Genomic DNA, 21880 nt, shown 5'->3' on the forward strand with positions numbered 1-21880 from the left:
AGAATGAAGTTAGAACACGTCCTAACACCATGCACAAAAATAAACTCAGAATGGATTAAAGACCGAAATGTAAGACCAGACACTATCAAACTCTTAGAGGAAAACATAGGCAGAACACTCTATGACATAAATCACAGCAAGATCCTTTTTGACCCAGGTCCTAGAGAAATGGAAATAAAAACAAAAATAAACAAATGGGACCTAATGTAACTTAAAAGCTTTTGCACAGCAAAGGAAAACATAAACAAGATGAAAAGGCAACCCTCAGAATTGGAGAAAATATTTGCCAATGAAGCAACTGACAAAGGATTAATCTCCAAAATTTGCAAGCAGCTCATGCAGCTCAATATAAAAAGAACAAACAACCCAATCCACAAATGGGCAGAAGACCTAAATAGACATTTCTCCAAAGAAGATATACAGATTGCCAACAAACACATGAAAGGATGCTCCACATCATTATCATTAGAGAAATGCAAATGAAAACTACAATGCGATATCATCTCACACAGGTCAGAATGGCCATCATCAAAAAATCTACAAAGAATAAATGCTGGAGAGGGTGTGGAGAAAAGGGAACACTCTCGCACTGTTGGTGGGAATGTAAATTGATACAGCCACTATGGAGAACAGTATGGAGGTTCCTTAAAAAACTAAAAATAGAACTACCATACGACCCAGCAATCCCAGTACTGGACATATACCCTGAGAAAACCATAATTCAAAAAGAGTCATGTACCACCGTGTTCATTGCAGCTCTATTTACAATAGCCAGGAAATAGAAGCAACCTAAGTGTCCATTGACAGATGAATGGATAAAGAAGATGTGGCTCATATATACTATGGAATATTACTCAGCCATAAAAAGAAATGAAATTGAATTATTTGTAATGAGGTGGATGGACCTAGAGTCTGTCCTACAGAGTGAAGTAAGTCAGAAAGAGAAAAACAAATACCGTATGCTAACACATATATATAGAATCTAAAAAAAAAAAAAAAAAAAAATGGTCATGAAGAACCTAGGGGCAAGACCAGAATAAAGACGCAGACCTACTGGAGAATGGACTTGAGGACATGAAGAGGAGGAAGGGTAACCTGGGACAAAGAGAGAGAGTGGTAGTGTATATATGCATGTATTCACACTACCAAATATAAAATACATAATTAGTGGGAAGCAGTTGCATAGCACAGGGAGATCAGCTTGGTGCTTTGTGACCAGCTAAAAGGGTGGGATAGGGAGTTTGGGAGGGAGGGAGACACAAGAGGGAAGAGATATGGGGACATATGTATATGTATAACTGATTCACTTTTTTATAAACGAGAAACTAACACACCACTGTAAAGCAATTTTACCCCAATAAAAATGTTAAAAACAAAACAAAACAAATCAAAAAAACTACAATGAGATATCACCTCACACCAGTTAGAATGGCCATCATCAAAACATCTTCAAATAATAAATGCCGAAGAGGGTGTGGAGGAAAGGGAACCCTCTTGCACTGTTCATGGGATTGTAAATTGATACAGCCACTATGGAGAACAGTATGGAGCTTCTTTCAAAAACTAAAAATAGAACCACCATACGACCCAGCAATCTCACTACTGTGCATATACCCTGAGCAAACCATAGTTCAAAAATTGTCATGTTCCACAATGTTCATTGCAGCTCTATTTACAATACCAAGGACATGGAAGCAACCTAAGTGTCCATCGACAGATGAATGGATAAAGAATATGTGGCACATATATACAATGGAATATTACTCAGACATAAAATTAAACGAGATTGAGTTATTTGTAGTGAGGTAGATGGACTTAGAGTCTGTCCTACAGAGTGAAATAAGTCAGAAAGAAAAAAACAATTACTGTATGTTCACACATATATATGGAATCTAAAAAAAAAAAAAGGTTCTGAAGAACCTAGGGGCAGGACAGGAATAAAGACGCAGATGTAGAGAATGGACTTGAGGACACAGGGAGGTGGAAATGTAAGCTGGTATGAAGTGAGTGAGTGGCATGGACTTATATATACTACAAATTGTAAAACAGATAACTAGTGGGAAGCCACTGCATAGCACAGGGAGATCAGCTTAGTGCTTTTTTACCACCTAGAGGGGTGGGAAAGGGAGGGTGGGAGGGAGACACAAGAGGGAGGAGATATGGGGATATATGTATATGTGTAGCTGATTCACTTTGTTATAAAGCAGAAACTAACACACCATTGTAAAGCAATTATACTCCAATAAAGATTTTAAAATAAAAAATAAAAATGTTAACTCCCATTACTAACAGAATATAGGGAAAATTATGCTTCATATATTGCCTATGAAAATACAATTCATTACAGATTTGGGGAAAAGAAATCTAATAATATCTACTAAAGTTAAAAATACACATAACTTTCAATCCAGTAATATCATTCTTGGAATCTAGCTCATAAAATTAAAATGGCATAAATACAGGAATAAAGAAGTCTATCACAGTAAGGTTTTAGGGGCCAAACAAACAGAACAAAAATCTTAGGAATAAACTGAAAGCTACCAAAAGTGGAATGGTTTAATAAATTAGGATATCTTCATACCATAGATGGTTTATAACTATACCAGTTGGCTGGAAATATGTCCATAATATATTTAAAATGACAAAAGCAAGATGGAGATAAGTGTATGTAATATGGAACAATTTACATACAGTAATGCAAAAAAGAAATCTATCTATTTATAAATTTGTATATATAAAATATAATCTGAGCATGATTTTAAGAAACGGAGTAGAAGTAAATGTACCAGACTGTTTCCATTAATTATCTGTAGTGGAGTGGGAAAGAAAAGTATGAGATAAGAAGGGGCAATATAAGAGTAAGGGCACAAGAGATACAAACTATTACGTATAAAATGAACTACAAGCATATATTGTACAACATAGGGATTATAGCCAATATCTTACAATAACTACAAATGGAGTATAACCTTTAGAAATTGGTGAATCACTATATTGTACACCTGTCACTTATATAATATTGTACATTAATTACACTTCAATAAAAACTAAAACCACAATAAAGCAGTTGTTTTGTGGAATATGCATCTCTACACTGTCTGTAAATATAAGTAGAAGAACTAGATTATTTTGAAATAAGAATTAAAAATATTCGAAGTGTGAAAGTGCTCAATAAAGGTAACAGATTTCAAAAGAAAGTATCCAACATTTACATTACCTCCAGAAAGGACCCAAATCACACTGGACACATATACATATTCACAAATTTCTAAGCTGTGCCAAAATAATGAATAATCTAGACATTCAGAGCCCTAAGGTAACACCAAATATGTACACACACACACCACAGCCCATTATACATTTCTGTAAACACTGGAGCAACATGAGCCAGTTGTTTGCCTCTATGAAGGATTAGTTTTTCCTCTGGAATAAGAGTGATCAATTGAACTTGATTTCTGTTTCACCATCTCCAGTCCATGCTGTCACACTCATCTCTGTTGTCTGGACTCCACGTTCCGTAATGTAACCTGACAGGAGAAAACTGGAGTTTAACTCTGGACAGCTTTCTATAGCAATGGGTTAGACAGGGAGGGAGAATCTCCTATTCCAACCTGTCTGCAGCTACAAGTAACACCCAAAATCAAGACATAATTTTTGGAATGGTACAAAATATATGTCAGAATCTTACAGCAGGACTAGAGGTGGGGCAATGAAGTATGAGCAATGGAGAGTTATTTGCCAGGTGATTTATTTTCCATTAAATTCACTGAGACAGCTTCTTGCCTAAACCATTCACAAATGTCACAATAAAATGTGTTGACAGCTTAGACAGAGTAGCATTTACTCCATTGTCATATAGTAAGCTTTATCAAGTATTTTAAAGTGAGATGATGATTTCTTCTTTTCTGAAGAGAATTGTAAATGTGAATAGAAAGATAAAGAAAACTGTTGAGCAAGTCAAAGTGCTACTACCATCACCACCATCAAATCTTTCACAAAGCTATTGAGAAAGCAAAACATATTTAAAATGTGCAAAAAAATCTTGATTTTCTCATGCTTCACTGAATGAAACCACAATAAATCAATTAGTTAGGCAACAGGCAACTATTTGCATACTGAAATCTCAAAGAATAAAGAAATCTAAATAAATTCAACTCATCATAATCCATGCCAGTAGGTGAAAATAATGCGTGGGTAATCAAAACCACAAATGAGTTCACATCATTTAAATGTTGGAAGTTTTTTAACAGAGTTAACATTGATATGGCGAATTACATATGCAGGTATCAGCATACACATGCGGGCATGCATGCACACACATGTTCTGTGAGAAGGTGTTGGGAGGTTGATGTAAGTCAGTTTGGAAAGTAAATATGCTGTAAATAATAGATGTAAATAGGAATGAATGAATTCTCATTCCCATTTATATAAAACAGATACCTATAAAATGTAGGAATTCAACTGAAAACAAAGGAATGTGATATTTGCAAGGTAGCTTCAGGGAATATTTGAATGAAGGAGAATGGATATACTCAAAGTTGTCTACATTTCAAACTTGTTGGTAAGATGTTTCTACTTGTGATCACTTCATTTCTTGCCATAATGAAGTATCTTTCAGAAAAGGAGAAAAATCTTATGCAGCCACATTTTTGTTTTAAATAAAAAGCCATGACTATCACAAAACCTGAGACACATGGAATACAACAACACTGTTATCTATTAGACGTACCTCACCCTTACACACACAGGTACACATGAACACAAACCCAATAGGTTGCTTCATCAATAAAGTTGCAGAATAAATTTTTATATATTATTTACAACCAGAGTCTAGAGTTGGGATCAGTGACTTCCTCAGTACCACTTCTGGGGGAGTGTTTGAACTTATAAACACATCTGTTGAATCATAACCCATCTTTATCAATTCTCAAGACACTGACATATAACACAATCATCCACTTTACCCCAAAATCCACCATCATCCTGGGTGACTTTAATGTCCAAGTTAATGATCAATCCAATACATAGTTCTTTTTGTTTCTTAATCTCACGTCTAATGATTTTTATTTCTATATCACTTCAACCAAATTTCTTTCGTCCTTATCCTTCTTAACTTTCAGGAATATCTGACATTGTTGATTACTTCCTCTCTTTCCTTGGCTTTCATGACTATCTTAATTTCTTTTGACTTCTCTGAACATCATTTTATAGTCTCCTTTAAGTGAGACAACTTTACTCTTTTCTTCTTATCCATTCCTTAAATGTCTCTGTTCCTCAAGGCTCTACTCTAGGTCCCTTGTCGCCTACTAAAGATTACTATCTATATGCTATTCAACCTCAAGTCTAGACCAAACTTCTCTCATGAGCTCTGCATTCATATGCTGTATTTCATTGAATCCAAAATTCTATGTAGTTTAATATTCACTGTTGTATTGTCTACAACTAAAGAAAAAAGTCTTCCAAGTAACCATGTCAGTGCTTTCTTATTTAATATTTATTATACTTACTAATATACCTTTTAGACTCATTTATAAAAATATTTTACTACATATCAATGTTGAGCATGTATCAAAAATTTCGGATGAAATAAATTGGTTAAGGGATCCTAAAGCTTCTTTATATTAAAAACACTTCTGAAATCATGTTTTACACAGTCACCAATAACTGAGTTTTCTGTGTAACATCATCTTCAGTACTATCAAAACTGTTGGTAACATAGCATTTTTAAGTGCTCCAGCATTGTCTTAAAAAAGAGTTTCCAAACTGCTGACACCATTCTGCCAAGTTTGATGCTGACACTTTCTAGAACTTCAGAGATGATGTCTTTAAACAGTTCTTAAGATACTGATCAGGATTCATATTCTTTCCACAAGTAGCCCTTACATGGTTTGTCACCTGAAACCTTAAGGGATTGCAGATGCCATAGCAACAGGAATAACATCTAAGTTCAATATACCAGGAATGACACTACCAATGAAACCGCTTATCGAGCAACTGTGACTCTAAGATGTCATTGATTAAGATACATTCCAATAACAAAAATGCAAAAATTTCCAAAACATGTATCTTAAAGTCAGTGAAATAGATATTTATTTGCTATTTCTACCTTTCCCCTCAGCATGATATTTGAAATTACCGTTTTCTTACCATACAAATCCTGTTCCCCCACCAATGTTCTCTAACATAGTAAATCATTCCTTCATCAGCTTAAAGGTTCAAATGAGAAACCTAAGTATTATCCTTGGCTATTTTTCATGTTCTACATGTTATATTCAGCCTCTTGACAGTAACCAAAGTGAATTGTTGTCTGCCTTGTCTACTTCCTCTGTCCAATCACAGGGCACTCTCATCTCTCTCTGACTAACATAGCATCTCATAAAGACTCTCTTTCCCCCAGTATGGCTTTCTCTCTAAGTCAAAGTCCATATTCACAATCACCTAATTAATATCCACATTTCATATGTGACAAAATAAGGCTAAAAGAAGTTATTTTCTTAAGAATACACCTTTATTATTTTAAATGCTATACTATTTTGCAAAGTAGAAATAAATTTTGAAAATAAGACTAAAAAGATAAATAAAGCTAGTACATGAGAATGAATGCAAGGAAATTCTGTAGAGTGGCTAGAAAAAGATAAAAGCTTTGAATGTCAACTTCTTTTTAGCTATGATAAAAAGAGAGAAAAACACAGTCCAAAGATGTGCAAAATATGTGAGGTAAAACTAAAGAACATGTTCAAGAGAAATTTTTCTTTCTCTGTAGCTGAAAACTGAGAGAAATTTTTCACATAGAGAGTCATAGTGGACACATATAACATTGTGTAGAGCCACTTTCCCAATATTCTTACAGTACATAAAATGGTAAATTGCTTTCAATCGTTTCTTTTAATAATCTTTACTGAGAGAAGATGAAAAAATAACAAAGTCTTATTCTATAAAATAACTTTGATAAACTAAAAAATCATAGTATATAAACACAGAGCTTTTACATTATTTGAATTTATTCAAATGTACAATTTAGAATAGTTTGAGGATTAATTATGTAGCAGGGACTGTTAGATATTCACTGAAATCCATAGTCTCTTCAACTTTCTGGACACACAGCTTGATTGCATACCCAGCCTCCCTTGCAGTGAAGTGTAGCCATCTGATTGAGTTATATATAATGGAATGGGATAAACCTAAAGCGTTCCACTTCCAAGGCTCATTCATTTAAAAAAAAAAAATCTCCCAGGCAGGTTCCTCTTTGCTTTATTCATCTTCAGGTTGGTAGGGTATGAGTGTGGTAATCTTGTGAGTCATCTAACTACAATGTAAGCAATAAATAAACATCTATTGTGTTTAAGGCATGGTAGCCATGAACAGATATATGTTAGAGAAGCTGGGTTATAAAGTCTAAGAGGACAAAATCTTATATATAGATAACACACCAAAAAAAGAATAAGAATTTCCTTTAAAATTTAGAAATCTATTCAGATAAAGACTCAAATTTATGATGTACCTATATTATTTTGTTTATTCAATATTTATTGCAGGTGGACTTTGATGGAGTAATGTGTGATGAGTAAGACAGTCTCTTTCTTCAAGGGGATTACTGCAGACAGCATCAATAATTCCTTCAGATGTCATTTATAGTTCTTTTCTAAAATAATAAAATTGTGTAACCAACGGTCCAAAAAATTGACACCATAAGCCATGTCCAAAATAATGTTAATGTAAATAACCCTAAAACCACATAAAGGCAACAGTTCAGCATGGTTATAAATTCCAAATAGGTATTCAAGGAATCCCAAATTTCAGAAATATTTGTGGGATTTCCTGAAACACCCTCCAAGCTAGATTAGTTGCAAAATGTACCATGAGATAATTGAATTATCTGATTTGCTAGACCAAATTTTATTATTTAGACACCCTAATCATGAAATACATCATTCAAAAATGGTAATTTGAATTTAATAAATAATTATTTGAACACTTATTTCTGATAATAAAGAATGAGATATTCATCCATTGAGGCCCAACCTTGGTTGTGACAATAAAATATTATAACTGTTAAAATCAAACACAGATACCAGGCTTAAAAATTCCCTGCACAGGAAAAACAAGATAGTCATACAAGCAAAGCTTAATTTAACTTATTTTGCAAAACAAGCAAAGTTAACTTGACCTGGGTCACTTCTTGTTTTTGCCTCTGACAATCATAAACAAAACTTAAGGTCAGGGGGACCTTAAAGATGGAGGAAGAGTAAGACGTGGAGATCACCTTCCTCACCACAAATACATCAAAAATACATCTACATGTGGAGCAACTCCTACTGAATGCTGGCAAAGACCTCAGTCTTCCCAAAAGGCAAGAGAATCCCCACATACCTTGGTAGGACAAAAGAAAAAAGAAAAAACAGACAAAAGAGTAGGGACGGGACCTGCACCTCTGAGAAGGAACTGTGAAGGAAGAAAATTTTCCATACACTAGGAAGACCCTTCACTGGCTGAGAGGAGGGGTGTGCAGGGGAGAAACTTCAGAGCCACAGAGGAGAGTGAAGCAATAAGGTTGCAGAGGGCAAAGCAGAGAGATTCCCACACAGAGGATCGGCTAAGAAGGTGGAGTAGAAAGATCCTGAGCTCACCTCCTCTCATAAGCACACCAAAATCACAACTATTTGCAGAACAACCATCAATGAAAAAGCCTGGAACCTACCAGAAAAGATCTTCTACATCTAAATACATAAAGAGGAAACCACAAGGAAATTGGTAGGAAGGGTAGACTTGCAATATAGTCAAGTCCCACATCTCCAGGTGGGCAACCCACAAACTGAAGAATAATTACATTTCAGAGATTCTCCCACAGGATTGAGAGGTCTGAGTCCCACATCAGGTTCCCCAGTGTGGGGGTCCTGCACTGGGAAGACTAGCTTCCCCCAGAGCATCTGGCTTTGAAAGACAAAGACTTGGAAGAAAGAGAGATTTCATTCTTAAAGGGCACACACATAATCTCACATGCTCTGGGACCCAGGGCAAAAGCAGTAATTTGATAGGAGCTTGGTTCAGACCTACCGACTGGTCTTGAGATTCTCCTGGAGAGGCAATAGGCAATGACAGCTCTCCTTGGTGACATAGAAACTAGAGACAGCCATTCTTGGGAACTCCTTCAACCATATGGACACTGGTTCTGGCTCATGTCATTGCATAATCCTTTCTCTAGTTTATTAACCCCAGGACCTAGTCCTGCCTTAACACAAAATCCTGTAGGTGCCAGTGCTGGGATACCTAAGGCCAAGCAACTAACTAGGCAGGGACACAGCCCCACCCATCAACAGACAGACTGCCTAAAGATCTCCTGAGCCCACACACCTCTAGACATGGCTCTGCCCACCAGAGGACCCAAAACCCAGCTCCACCAACCAATCGGCAGACACCAGTCCCAGAAGCCCTTGGGCTCTGGTCCTGCACTCCAGGAAGTCTGCTCTAGCCTCTGGACCAGCCTTACTCATCAGGGGGCAGAAACAAGAAGCAAGAAAAGCACAATCCCACAGCCTATGGGCTCAGCCTGCCCACCAGCTGGCCAGATCCCTCCCTGAGACCAGTTGAACTGAACTCCTGCCCACTAGCAGGCCAACACAAGCTTTGGGACACTCCAGACCCCATACTCAACTGTGTCAGAAACCGGCACTTCCACCAGAAATCTGACACCAACTCTGGGACCCCTACCTAGCCTCTGCAACCAGACTCCAGGATTAAGCTCTGCCTGCCAGCAGTCTGGCACTAACCCCAGGACCTAGCTTCACCCACCAGTACATGGGAAACAGCCTCAGAGCCTTCTGGTTACTGACTCTGTCAACCAGTGAGCCAGAACTAGCCTGGGGTCCCCTGAGGTTCTGCAGTCAGCCACCTCATGACCCAGCCCTGCAAACCAGCAGCTGGCAGCCTCTGGGCAAAGCAGAGCCTGGCAATGAACCAGAAGAGCATCAACCAAGACACATAGTCAGCCCACCACAACTGAAGGAAACACACAGTCCTCATAAGGGGAGCCCATAGAGTGTATAACTTGGGTGACAAGAGGGGAGTGCGCTGCTAGGATGCATAAGGCATCTCCTACAGAAAGCCACTTCTCCAAGGTTGGCAAAAGTAACTAATTTATCAGATACATAAAATACAAATAACAAGTTAGGCAAAATGAGGTGAGAGAGGAATGGCTTCCAGACAAAGGAAAAAGATAAAACCCAGAAGAAGAACTAAGTGAAGTGGAGATAAAAAGAGTTCAGGGTAGTGATCATAAAGATGATCAAGGAACTCAGGATAAGAATGGGTGCACAGAGTGAGATGTTAGAAGTTTTTAACAAAAAGTGAGAAAATATAAAGAACAACCAATCAGATGAAAAATACAAGAACTGAAATGGAAAATACACTAGAAGGAATCAACAGTAGACTAAATGATACAGAGGAACAGATCAGCGAGCTGGATGACAGAATAGTGAAAATCACTAATGCAGAACAGAAATAAGAAGGAAGAATTGAAAAAAATGAGGACAGCATAAGAGACCTCTGGGACAACATTAAGTGTAATAATATTCATATTATAGAGGTCTCTGAAGCAGAAGAGAGAGAGAAAGGGGCTGAGAACATATTTCATGATGTCATAGCTGAAAACTTCTCAAACGTGGGAAGGAAAATGGACATCCAAGTCCAGGAAACCCAGAGAGTCCCATACAGGATTAACCCAAAGAGGAACATGACAAGATACATTGTAATTAAAATGGCAAAATTAAAGATAAAGAGAGAATATTGAAATCAGTAAGGGAAAAGCAATAAATAATATACAAGGGAACTCCCATAAGGCTATCAGCTGACTTTTCATCAGAAACTCTGCAGCCCAGAAGGGAGTAACAGAATATATTTAAAGTGGTGAAAGGGAAAACCTGCAACCTACCCACCAAGTCTCTCATTCAGATTTGATGGAGAAATCAAAAGCTTTACAGACAAGCAAAACTAAGAGTTCAGCACCACCAAACCAGCTTTACAATAAATGTTAAAAGAATTTTTCTAAGCAAAAAAAAAAAAAGGCCACAACTAGAAACATGAAAGTTATGAAATGAAAAAGCTCATCAGTAAAGGTAAACATACACTAAAGGTAGGAAGTCATCCACACACAAAGCTAGTAAGGAGGTTAAAAGACAAAAGTAGTAAAAATCATCTGTATCCACAATAAGCAGTTAAGGGATACACAAAATAATTAGATGTAAAATATGATATCAAAAACAATAATCATGAGGGGAGGAGAGTACAAATGCAGGGTTGTTAAACTGCCTTTGAAGTTAATAGATCAGCAACTCAAAACAATTATATATATATATATATATATGTGTGTGTGTGTGTGTATATATATATATATATATATACACACACACATATATAATGGTAGCCACAATCAAAAATCTATAATAGATATACATAAAAAAAGAAAAAGGAATTCAAACATAACACTAAACATAAGTCACAGGAGAAAAGAGCAAAAGAGAAGAAGAAAGGGAAAAAAATAGACTTACAAAACAACACCAAAGCAATTAACAAAATGACAATAAGATTGCACATATCAATAATTACTTTAAATCTAAATGGACTAAATGCTCTAATCAAATAAAATAGAGTGGCAGAATGGATACAGAAACAAGATCCTTTTAAATGCTGCCTACAAGAGATTCACTTCAGGTCTAAAGACACACACAGACTGAAATTAAGGGGATGTATTCCATGCAAATGTAAATGAAGGGAAAGTGGAGGTAGCAATGTTGACACAACACAAATTATGATTAAAATAAGTAGTATAACAAGAGTCAAAGAAGGACATTACATAATGACAAATGGATGAATTGAATACGGCGATACAATAACTGTAAATATATACACAACCAACATAGGAGAATCTAAATAAATAAAACAAATATTAATGGACAAAAGGGAGAAATCGACAGTAACACAGTAATGGTAGGGGATTTTAACACCCCACTTTCATCAGTGGACAGATCATCCAAACAGAAAATCAATAAGGAAACACTGGCCTGAAATGGCACACTAGAGCAGGTGGAGTTAGTAGAATATAGAGAACATTCCATCTGAAAGCAACAGAATACACATTATTTTCAAGTACATGTGTAACATTCACAAGGATAGATGACACACTAGGCCACAAAACAAGCTTTGGTAAATTTAAGATAATGGAAATAATATCAAGCATCTTTTCCAAAAACAATTCTGTGAGACTAGAAATCAACTACAAGGAAAAAGTGCAAAAAACACAAATAGGTGCAGGCTAAACAATATGTTATTAAACAACCAATGGATAACTGAAGAAATCAAATAGGAAATCAAAAAATACCTAGAGACAAACGAAAATGAAAATAAAAACATGAGGATCTAAAATCTATGGGATGCAGCAAAAGCAGTTCTAAGAAGGAAGTTTATAGTGTACAAGCTTACCTCAAGAAACAAGAAAAATCTCAAATAAACAACCTAACATTACCCTAAAGTAACTAGAGAAAGAAGAACAAACATAACCAAAGTTAACAGAAGGAAAAACATCATAAAAATCAGAGCAGAAATAAATGAAATAGAGGCAAAGGAAACAATACAAAAGCTGGTTTTTTGAAAAGATAAAAAAAAAAATGACAAACCTTTAGCCAGACTCATCACGAAATAAAGGGAGAGGGCCCAAATCAATAAAATCAGAAATGAAAAAAGAAAAGTTACAGCTGGCACCACAGAAATACAAAGAATAACAAGAGACCACTAAGTTCAACTATATGTCAATGAAATGTACTACCTAGGAGAAATAAGCAAATGCTTAGAAATTTAAAATCCCTAAAACTGAACTGAGAAGAATAGTAAACATGAAAAAAACCAATTACCAGTAACGAAATCTAATCAGTAATTTTAAAACTTCCAACAAACAAAAGTCCAGAACCAGATGACTTCACAGGTGAATTCTACCAAACATTTAGAAGAGAGTTAACACCTATCCTTCTCAAACTATTTCAAAAAGTTGAAGAGAAATAAATTCTTCCAAACTCATTCTATGAGGCCACCATCACCCTCATACCAAAACCAGACAAAAATATAACAGAAAAAGAAAATTACAGGCCAATATCATTGATGAACATAGATACAACAATCCTTACCAAAATATTAGTAAACTGAATCCAACAATATATTAAAAGAATCATACACCATAATGAAGTGGGATTTATCCCAGGGATGCAATGAGTTTTCAATATCCACAAATCAATAAATGTGATACATTATATTAACATTCTTCATTTATTGAAGAATAAAACTAATATGATCATCTCAACAGATGAAGGAAAAGCTTTTGACAAAATTCAATATCCATTTATAATAAAAAACTCTCCAGAAAGAGGTCATAGAGGGAATATACCTCAACATAATAAAGGCCATGTATGACAAACCCACAGTTAACAACATACTCAACAATGAGAAGCTGAAAGCATTTCCTCTAAGATCAGGAATGAGACAAGAATGACCACTCTCACCACTCCTATTCAACATGGTATTGGAAGTTCTAACCACAGGAATCAGATAAGAAAACGAATCCAGACTGGAAAGAAAGAAGTAAAACTGTCACTGTTTGCAGATGACATGATACTATACATAGAAAATCCTAAAGATGCCACCAGGAAAGTATTAGCACTCATCAATGAATTCAGTAAAGTTGCAGGATACAAAATTAATATACAGAAATCTGTTGTAATTCTATACACTGACAATGAACTACAGAAAGAGAAATTAAGGAAACAATCCTATTTATCAACACATCAAAAAGAATAAAATACCCAGGAATAGACCTATGGAAGGAGGTAAAAGACCTGTACCCCAAATACTATAGTACACTGATGAAATAAATTGAAGACAACACAAACAGATGGAAAGATATATAATGTTTTGGATTGGAAGAATTGATATTTTAAAATACAATCTACAGATTCAATGCAATCCCTATCAAAATACCAATGGCATTTTCAAAGAACCAGAGTAACCCTAAAATTTTTATGGAAACACAAAAGACCCTGAATAACCAAAACAATCTTGAGAAAGAACAGAGCTGAAGGAATCATTCTCCCTGACTTTATACTACAAAGCTACAGTAATCAAACAAGTATGGTACTGGAACAAAAACAGACACATAGATCAATGGAACAGAATAGAGATCCCAGAAATAAACCCACACACTTATGGTCAATTAATCTACAACAAATGAGGGAAGTATATACAGGGGAGAAAAGACAGTCTCTTTAATAAAAAATGCTGAGAAAAGGGGACAGCTACATGTAAAACAATGAAATTAGAACATTCTCTAACACCTTTACAAAGATAAACTCAAAATGGATTAGACACCTAAGTGTAAGACCAGAAACCATAAAACTCCTAGAGGAAAACAAAGGCAGAACACTTTGTCATAAATCATAACAATATTTTTTTGAATCTCTTTCCTACAGCAAAGGGGGTAAAAGCTAAAAATAAACAAATGGGACATAATTAAACTTAAAACCTTTTGCACAGCAACAGAAACCATTGACCAATGAAAAGGTAACCTCCTCAATGGGACAAAATACTTGCAAATGATATGACCAATAAGGGGTTAATATCCAAAATATATAAACAACTCATATAACTCAACAACAACAACAACAACACCTCCCCAAACAACCCATTTTTAAAAATGGGCAGAAGACCTGAATAGTCATTTTTCTAAAAAGGAAATGCAGATGGCCAACAGGCACATGAAAAGATGCTCAGCATCACTCATTCATGCTCACTCAACAGGGAAATTCAAATTAAAACCACATTGAGTGAGATATCACCTCATAACTGTCAGAATGGCTATCACCAAAAAGACAACCAATAATGAATATTGGCGAGGATGTGGAGAAAATGGAACCCTTGTACACTGTTGGTGGGAATGTAAATTGGTGCAGCCACTGTGGAGAACAGTAAGAGGTTTCTCAAATAACTAAAAATAGAACTACCATATGATCCAGCAATTATACTCCTGAGTATGTAGCCAAAGAAAACAAAAACACTAATTCAAAAAGATACATGCACCCCAATGTTCATAACAGCATTATTTGCAATGGCTAAGATATGGAAGCAATCTTATTGTACAACATTAGTGACCAATAACAGATGAATGAATAAAGAAGACATAGTATAGCTGTGCAATGGAATGCCATTCAACCATAAAAATTAATAAGATTTTGCCACTTGCAACAACATGAATGGACTTGGAGGGTATTATGCTAAGTGAAATAAGTCAGACAGAGATAGACAAATACTGTATGATATCACTTATATGTGGAATCCAAAAAATACAACAAATTAGTGATTATAAAAACAACAACAAAAAGAAGCAGACTCACAGATATAGAGAAAAAACAGTGGTTACCAGTGGGGAGAGGGAAGGAGAAAATGCCATAAAGGGTTGGGAATTAATGGGTATAAACTATTTTGCATAAAATAAGCTACAAGTATATATTGTACAACACAGGGGCTATAGCCAATATTTTATAATTATGATAAATGGAGTATAACTTTTAAAAATTGTGGATCACTATAATGTACAGCTGTAACATAATATTGTACATTGACTATACTTCAATGAAATAAATTAATAAAAAAGGAAAACAAATAAAAAATAAATACATTACAATTGCCCTGAAATTTTTTCTTGACTCAATATTTAGATGACTTACTTATTTGCTCCTCGTACAAAGAGAACTCAGAAACTGACTCAAAATATCTATTGCAACATCTAGCTTATAAAGGCCATAGGCCCTCTCAAGATCAAACTCAGTTTACAAATAAGAAAGTACATTACCTTGGTAATGATTTATCAGGCAAAGAATTCTTTCTGTCCATAAAAAGATTAAGTATTATCCAAAATTATCCCTGACATATGACTAAGAGATAATTGTCTTGGACTTGCAGGATGTTGCTGATCCTGGGTCCCTAATTTTTCCTTATTGACCTCTCCACTCTATGAACTGACTAAAAGTAACACTCAGAAACCTCTTCCTTGGGAAACAAAATACGAAAAAATATATTTATTGAACTCAAATGAGCCTTATAAAATCCTCCTGCATTGGGGATCCCTGACTATATCAAACCTTTTACTTTGTTAGTTGTGAACATAATATAAGGCATTTGGAGTCCTTACAGAAGAACATGTTGGAAAAACTAGACCCATAGCTTATCATAGCTTACAATTGGACCCAGAAGTCAGGGAATATCCAAATTGTTTAAAGGCAGTTGCTGAAGCTGCTAAATTAGAATACATCTACAAATGGAACAATTTTCACAGAGCACCTGCTGAACACTGGCAGAAGACCTCGGACACCTAAAAGAACAAGAAAGGTCCCCACATAACTGGGTAGGATGAAAGAAAGAAGGGAAAAGAAAGAAGAGAGGAAGCAGGACAGAACCTGCACTCCTGGTGGGGAGCTGAAGGTGAGGAGATGTTCCTGCATCTGGGGAAGCCCCCTCACTGGTGGGGAGATCAGCTGGGACAGAAGGGGATCTTCAGGGGTTTGGAGGAGAGCCCAGCAACAGGTCTGTGGCAAGCAGGACAGAGTGAGACCTACACAGATGGTCCTTGCCACAGCCCTGTGCACCCCAGCCTGAGATGGGTGTCCACTGGTGGGCACAGGGGCTGGGTGCTGGAACATGGGGTTTGGAGAGCAGACCCAGGGAGGGACTGCTGTTAGTAGTGAGGAGACATCCTGAGAGGATGGGAGTGAGGAACTCCACAACTGGGAATGATCAAGGAGGAAGCCCTGACCACTAGAGAGGTGAAGCATCATTGTTGAGTGAAGCACAAAGGACAGGGCCACCATTGCAACCTCTCTTCTCATACACTGGCCCCTGCCTCCATATGCACTAGGGAGGGCTCCCACAGGAGCTGGCTTGCTCACCTCTGCCATTGCCTCCTCCACCCCCCCAACTGGTTGACGCACTTGCCCCGATTGCCCCCGATGAGCTCATGCATTCCAATCACTACCCCAGCACCCTCCTGCCCGGGTGGCCCACTCGCCTCAATCACTGCCTCAGCTCCTTCCTGCCTGATGGGCTTGTGTGCTCTGGCAACCTCTAAAGCAGACTCTGGTGGGAGGAACACACACAGAGATGAGGCGGAAACCACACCTGAGCACCAGGGACCTTGTGACTTAGGAAGAAGAGCTGAAATATCTCATCACAGCTGAAATCTCTCCTCACAGAGTTACACCATTGCAGATGGCTTCCTAAATTCAGCACCTGTGAAACATCTGAAAGGAAGACAAGTTCTCTTGGAGTTGGGTCAGGTCTGGCTTTAGCAGCTGTGGGTTTGTGGGCACATACACATGGGGGTTGGGTCACGCCAGAGTCTGAGCTGCCTCCATAGTTCCCACAGGGGGTCCAGGTGCATGATGACTGCAGTCCTGAGACCTGATCTCAGTGGATCTGTGGCAGTGGCCTGGTGAAAGCAGCACCTGAGTGTCACCAGGGCCAATTGCCGGCATACCCACAGGTAAGGTGGGACCTAGACCAGTGCCAACAAAAGTGTACTTTGTGAGCCTGCAAAACAGGTGAAAAGGGAGACACAATGGAGCACATTCACAGGTGAACAGCTCCAGAGGAGGAATACTCAGTGGCTTCTCACCCAGGGGGGTTGTGCTAATGCCACCTACCTTGCACCACAGATCAGAAACACAGATGTGGGGGTCCCCACTTCAACAAGTAGGGGGCAGACCCTGTCCCTGTCTAGGCAGTGACAACCACAGAGCAAAAGGGGGGCTCTGCTCAATATCCAGGGAAGGCTATGGTTACCCCCATTGAGGGGATAATGGCACAAGCCTCTGGATCAACCTCATCCACCAGGGGTCAGACATGAGAAGCAAGAGGAACCACAATCCTGCAGCCTGCAGAAAGGGACGACAAAGACAGTAAGTTTGACAAAATGAGAAGACAGACAAATATGTTGCAGACAAAGAAGTCATATAAGAGCCTACAATGACCACTAAATGAAGAGATAAGCAATCTACCTGAAAAAGAATTCAGAGTAATGATAGTAAAGATGATCCAAGATCTCATAAAAGAATGGAGGTACAGATTGAAAAGATACAAGAAATGTTTAACAAAGATGTAGAAGAACTAAAGAACAAACAGAGATGAATAATACAATAACTGAAATGAAAAATATGCTAGAAGGAATCAATAGCAGAATAACTGACACAGAAGAACAGATAAGTGAGCTGGAAGACAGAATGGTTGAAATCACTCCTGAAGAAGAGAATAAAGAAAAAAAAATGAAAAGACTTGAAGGCAGTCTCCAAGACCTCTTAACATTAAACACACCAACATTTGAATTATAGGGGTTCTAGAAGAAGGAAAAAAAAATACAAAGGGCCTGAGAAAATACTTGAAGAGATTATAGTAAAAAAATTATATAAATTATAATTTATGTAAATTATAGTAAAAAAATTCCCTAACATGGGAAAGGAAATAGTCACCCAAGTCCAGGAAGTGCAGAGAGTTCCATACAGGATAAACCAAAGGAGAAAAATGCTGAGACACATAATAATTGAACTAACAAAAATTAAACACAAAGAAATATATTAAAAGCAACATGGGAAAAGAATTAAATGACATACAAGAGAATCCCCATAAGGTTATCAGGGGATTTTTCAACAGAAACTCAGCAGGCCAGAAGGGAGTGGCATGTTATATTTAAAGTGGTAAAAGGGAAAAACTTACAATCAAGAATACTCTACCCAGCAATGCTCTCATTCAAATTCAATGGAGAAATCAAAAGATTTACAGACAAGCAAAAGCTAAGACAATTCAGCACCACCAAACCAGCATTACAACAAATGCTAAAGAAACTTCTTTAGGCAGGGGAAAAAAATAAAGAGGCCACAACTAGAAACAAGAAAATCAGAAATCAGAAAGCTCAATGGTAAAGGCAAACACACAGTGAAAGCAGGAAATCATCCATAAACAAATATGATATAAAAACAAGCAATCATGAGAAGAGGAAAGTACAAATGCAGGAAATGGGAATTGCCTTTGAAATTAAGAGACCACCAACTTAAAACAACTCTGTATATATATAGACTGCTTTATCAAAATCTCATGGGAAATGCCAACCAAAAACTACAATGGATACACACACGCACACACACACACACACAAAAGCAACCCAAACACAGTACTCAAGATGGTCATCAAACTACAGAGAAGAGAACAAAAGAGGAAGGGGGAAAAAAGACCTATAAAAACAAGCCCAAAACAATTAAGAAAATGGCAATAGGAACACAAATATCTATAACTACCTTAAATGTAAATGGATTAAATACACCAATCAAAAGACCTAGACTGGCTGAATGGATACAAAAACAAGACCATATATATGCTGTCTACAAGAGTCCCACATCAGACCTAGGGACACATACAGACTGAAAGTGAAGGTATGGAAAAAGATCTTCCATACAAATGAAAATCTAAAGAAAGCAGGAGTAGCAATACTCATATCAGACAAAGTAGACTTTAAAAAAGACTGTTATAAGAGACAAGGAAGAACAATATATAATGATCAGGATCAATCCAAGAAGAGGATATAACAATTGTAAATATTTATGCACTCAACACAGGAACACCTCAATACATCAGGCAAATGCTAACAGCCATGAAAGGGGAAATCACAGTAACACAATAATAGTGGGGAACTTTAAACCCCCACTTACACCAATGGACAGATCATACAGAAGAAAATTAATAAGGAAACACAGCCTTAAGTGACACATTAAACCAGATAAACTTAATTGATATTTATAGGGCATTCCATCCAAAAGCAGCAGAATAAACTTTCTTCTCAAGTTCACTTGCAACATTTCACAGAAGAGATCACATTTTGGGTCACATATCAAGCCTCTGTAAATTTAAGAAAATGAAATCATATCAAGCATCTTTTCTGACCAGAATGCTATTAGATTAGAAATCAATTACAAGAAAAAACAATGTAAAAAAAACAAACTAAAAAACAAACAAAAAAACCACACACACATGGATGCTAAACAATATGTTACTAAATAACCAATGGATCACTAAAAAGATAAAGGGGAATTCACAAAATACCTAGAGACAAATGACAACAAAAACCTATGGGACGAGCAAAAGCAGTTCTAAGAGGGAAGTTTATAGCAATACAATCCTAACTCAAGAAACATGAAAAGTCTCAAATAAACAACCTAATCTTGTACCTAAAGCAACTAGAGAAAGAAGGACAAAAACGCAAAGTTAGTAGAAGGAAAGAAGTCATAAATATCAGAGCAGAAATAAATGAAATAGAAATGAAGAAAACAATAGCAAACACCAATAAACTAAAACCTGGTTCTTTGAGAAGATAAAGAAAATAAATAAAACTTTAGCCAGACGCATCAAGAAAAAAAAGGAGAGGACACACACAAATCAATAAAATTAGAAAGAAAAAAGAGAAGTTACAATTGACAACACAGAAATACAAAGGATCATAAGAGACTACTACAAGCGACTATACGCCAATAAAATGGACAACCTAGAAGAAATGGATAAATTCTTAGAAAAGTATGACCTTGTAAGACTGAACCAGGAAGAAACAGAAAATATGAACAGATGAATCACAAGTACTGAAATTGAAACTGTGATTAAAAATCTTAATCACAAAAAAACACCAGGACCAGATGGTTTCACAAACAAATTCTATCAAACATTTAGAGAAGAGTTAAAACCTACCCTTCTGACACTCCTCCAAAAAGTTGCAGATGAAGCAACACTCCCAAGCTCATTCTATGAAGCCACCATCACCCTGAAACCAAAACCAGACAAAGATATCACAAAAAAAGAAAAATACAGGCCAATATCACTGGTGAACACAGAGGTAAAAATCCTCAACAAAATACTAGCAAATTGAATCTAACAGCATATTAAAAGGATCATACACCATGATCAGGTGAGATTTATCCCAGGGATGCAAAGATTCTTCAATATCTACGAATCAATCAGTGTGATACATCCTATCGACAAACTGAAGAATGAAAATCATACGATCATCTCAATAGATGCAGAAAAAGTTTTTGCCAAAATTCAACACCTATTTATGATAAAAACTCTGCAGAAAGTAGGCCTAGAGGGAACCTATCTCAACATAATAAAGGCCATATATGACAAGCCCACAGCAAACCTCATTCTCAATGGAGAATAATTGAAAGCATTTCCTCTAAGATCAGGAACAAGACAAGGGTGTCAACTCTTGCCACTATTATTCAATGTAGATTTGGAAGTCTTAGCCATGGTAATCAGAGAAGAAAAAGAAATAACAAGAATCCAAATTGGAAAAGAAGAAGTATAAGTGTCACTGTTTGCAGATGACATGATTCTATATGAATAAAATACCCAGGAATAAACCTATGTAAAGAGGCAAAAGACCTATACTCAGAAAACTATAAGATACTGATGAAAGAAATAAAGGATGGCACAAACAGATGGAGAGACATACCATGTTATTGGATTGGAAGAATCAATATTGTGCAAATGACTATACTACCCAACACAATCTACATTTTCAATGCAATTCCTATCAAATTACCAGTGGGAATTTTCACAGAATTGGAACAAAAATTTTACAATTTGTATGGTAACAGAAAAGACCCTGAATAGCCAAAGCAATCTTGAGAAAGAAAAGCGGAGCTGGAGGAATCAGGATCCCTGACTTCAGACTAAACTACCAAGCTACAGTAATCAAGACAGTATGGTACTGGCACAAAAACAAATATAGATCAATGGTACAAGATAGAAAGTC

This window comes from Eubalaena glacialis, chromosome 17, assembly GCF_028564815.1.
Source record: "Eubalaena glacialis isolate mEubGla1 chromosome 17, mEubGla1.1.hap2.+ XY, whole genome shotgun sequence".
Lineage (NCBI taxonomy): Eukaryota > Metazoa > Chordata > Mammalia > Artiodactyla > Balaenidae > Eubalaena > Eubalaena glacialis.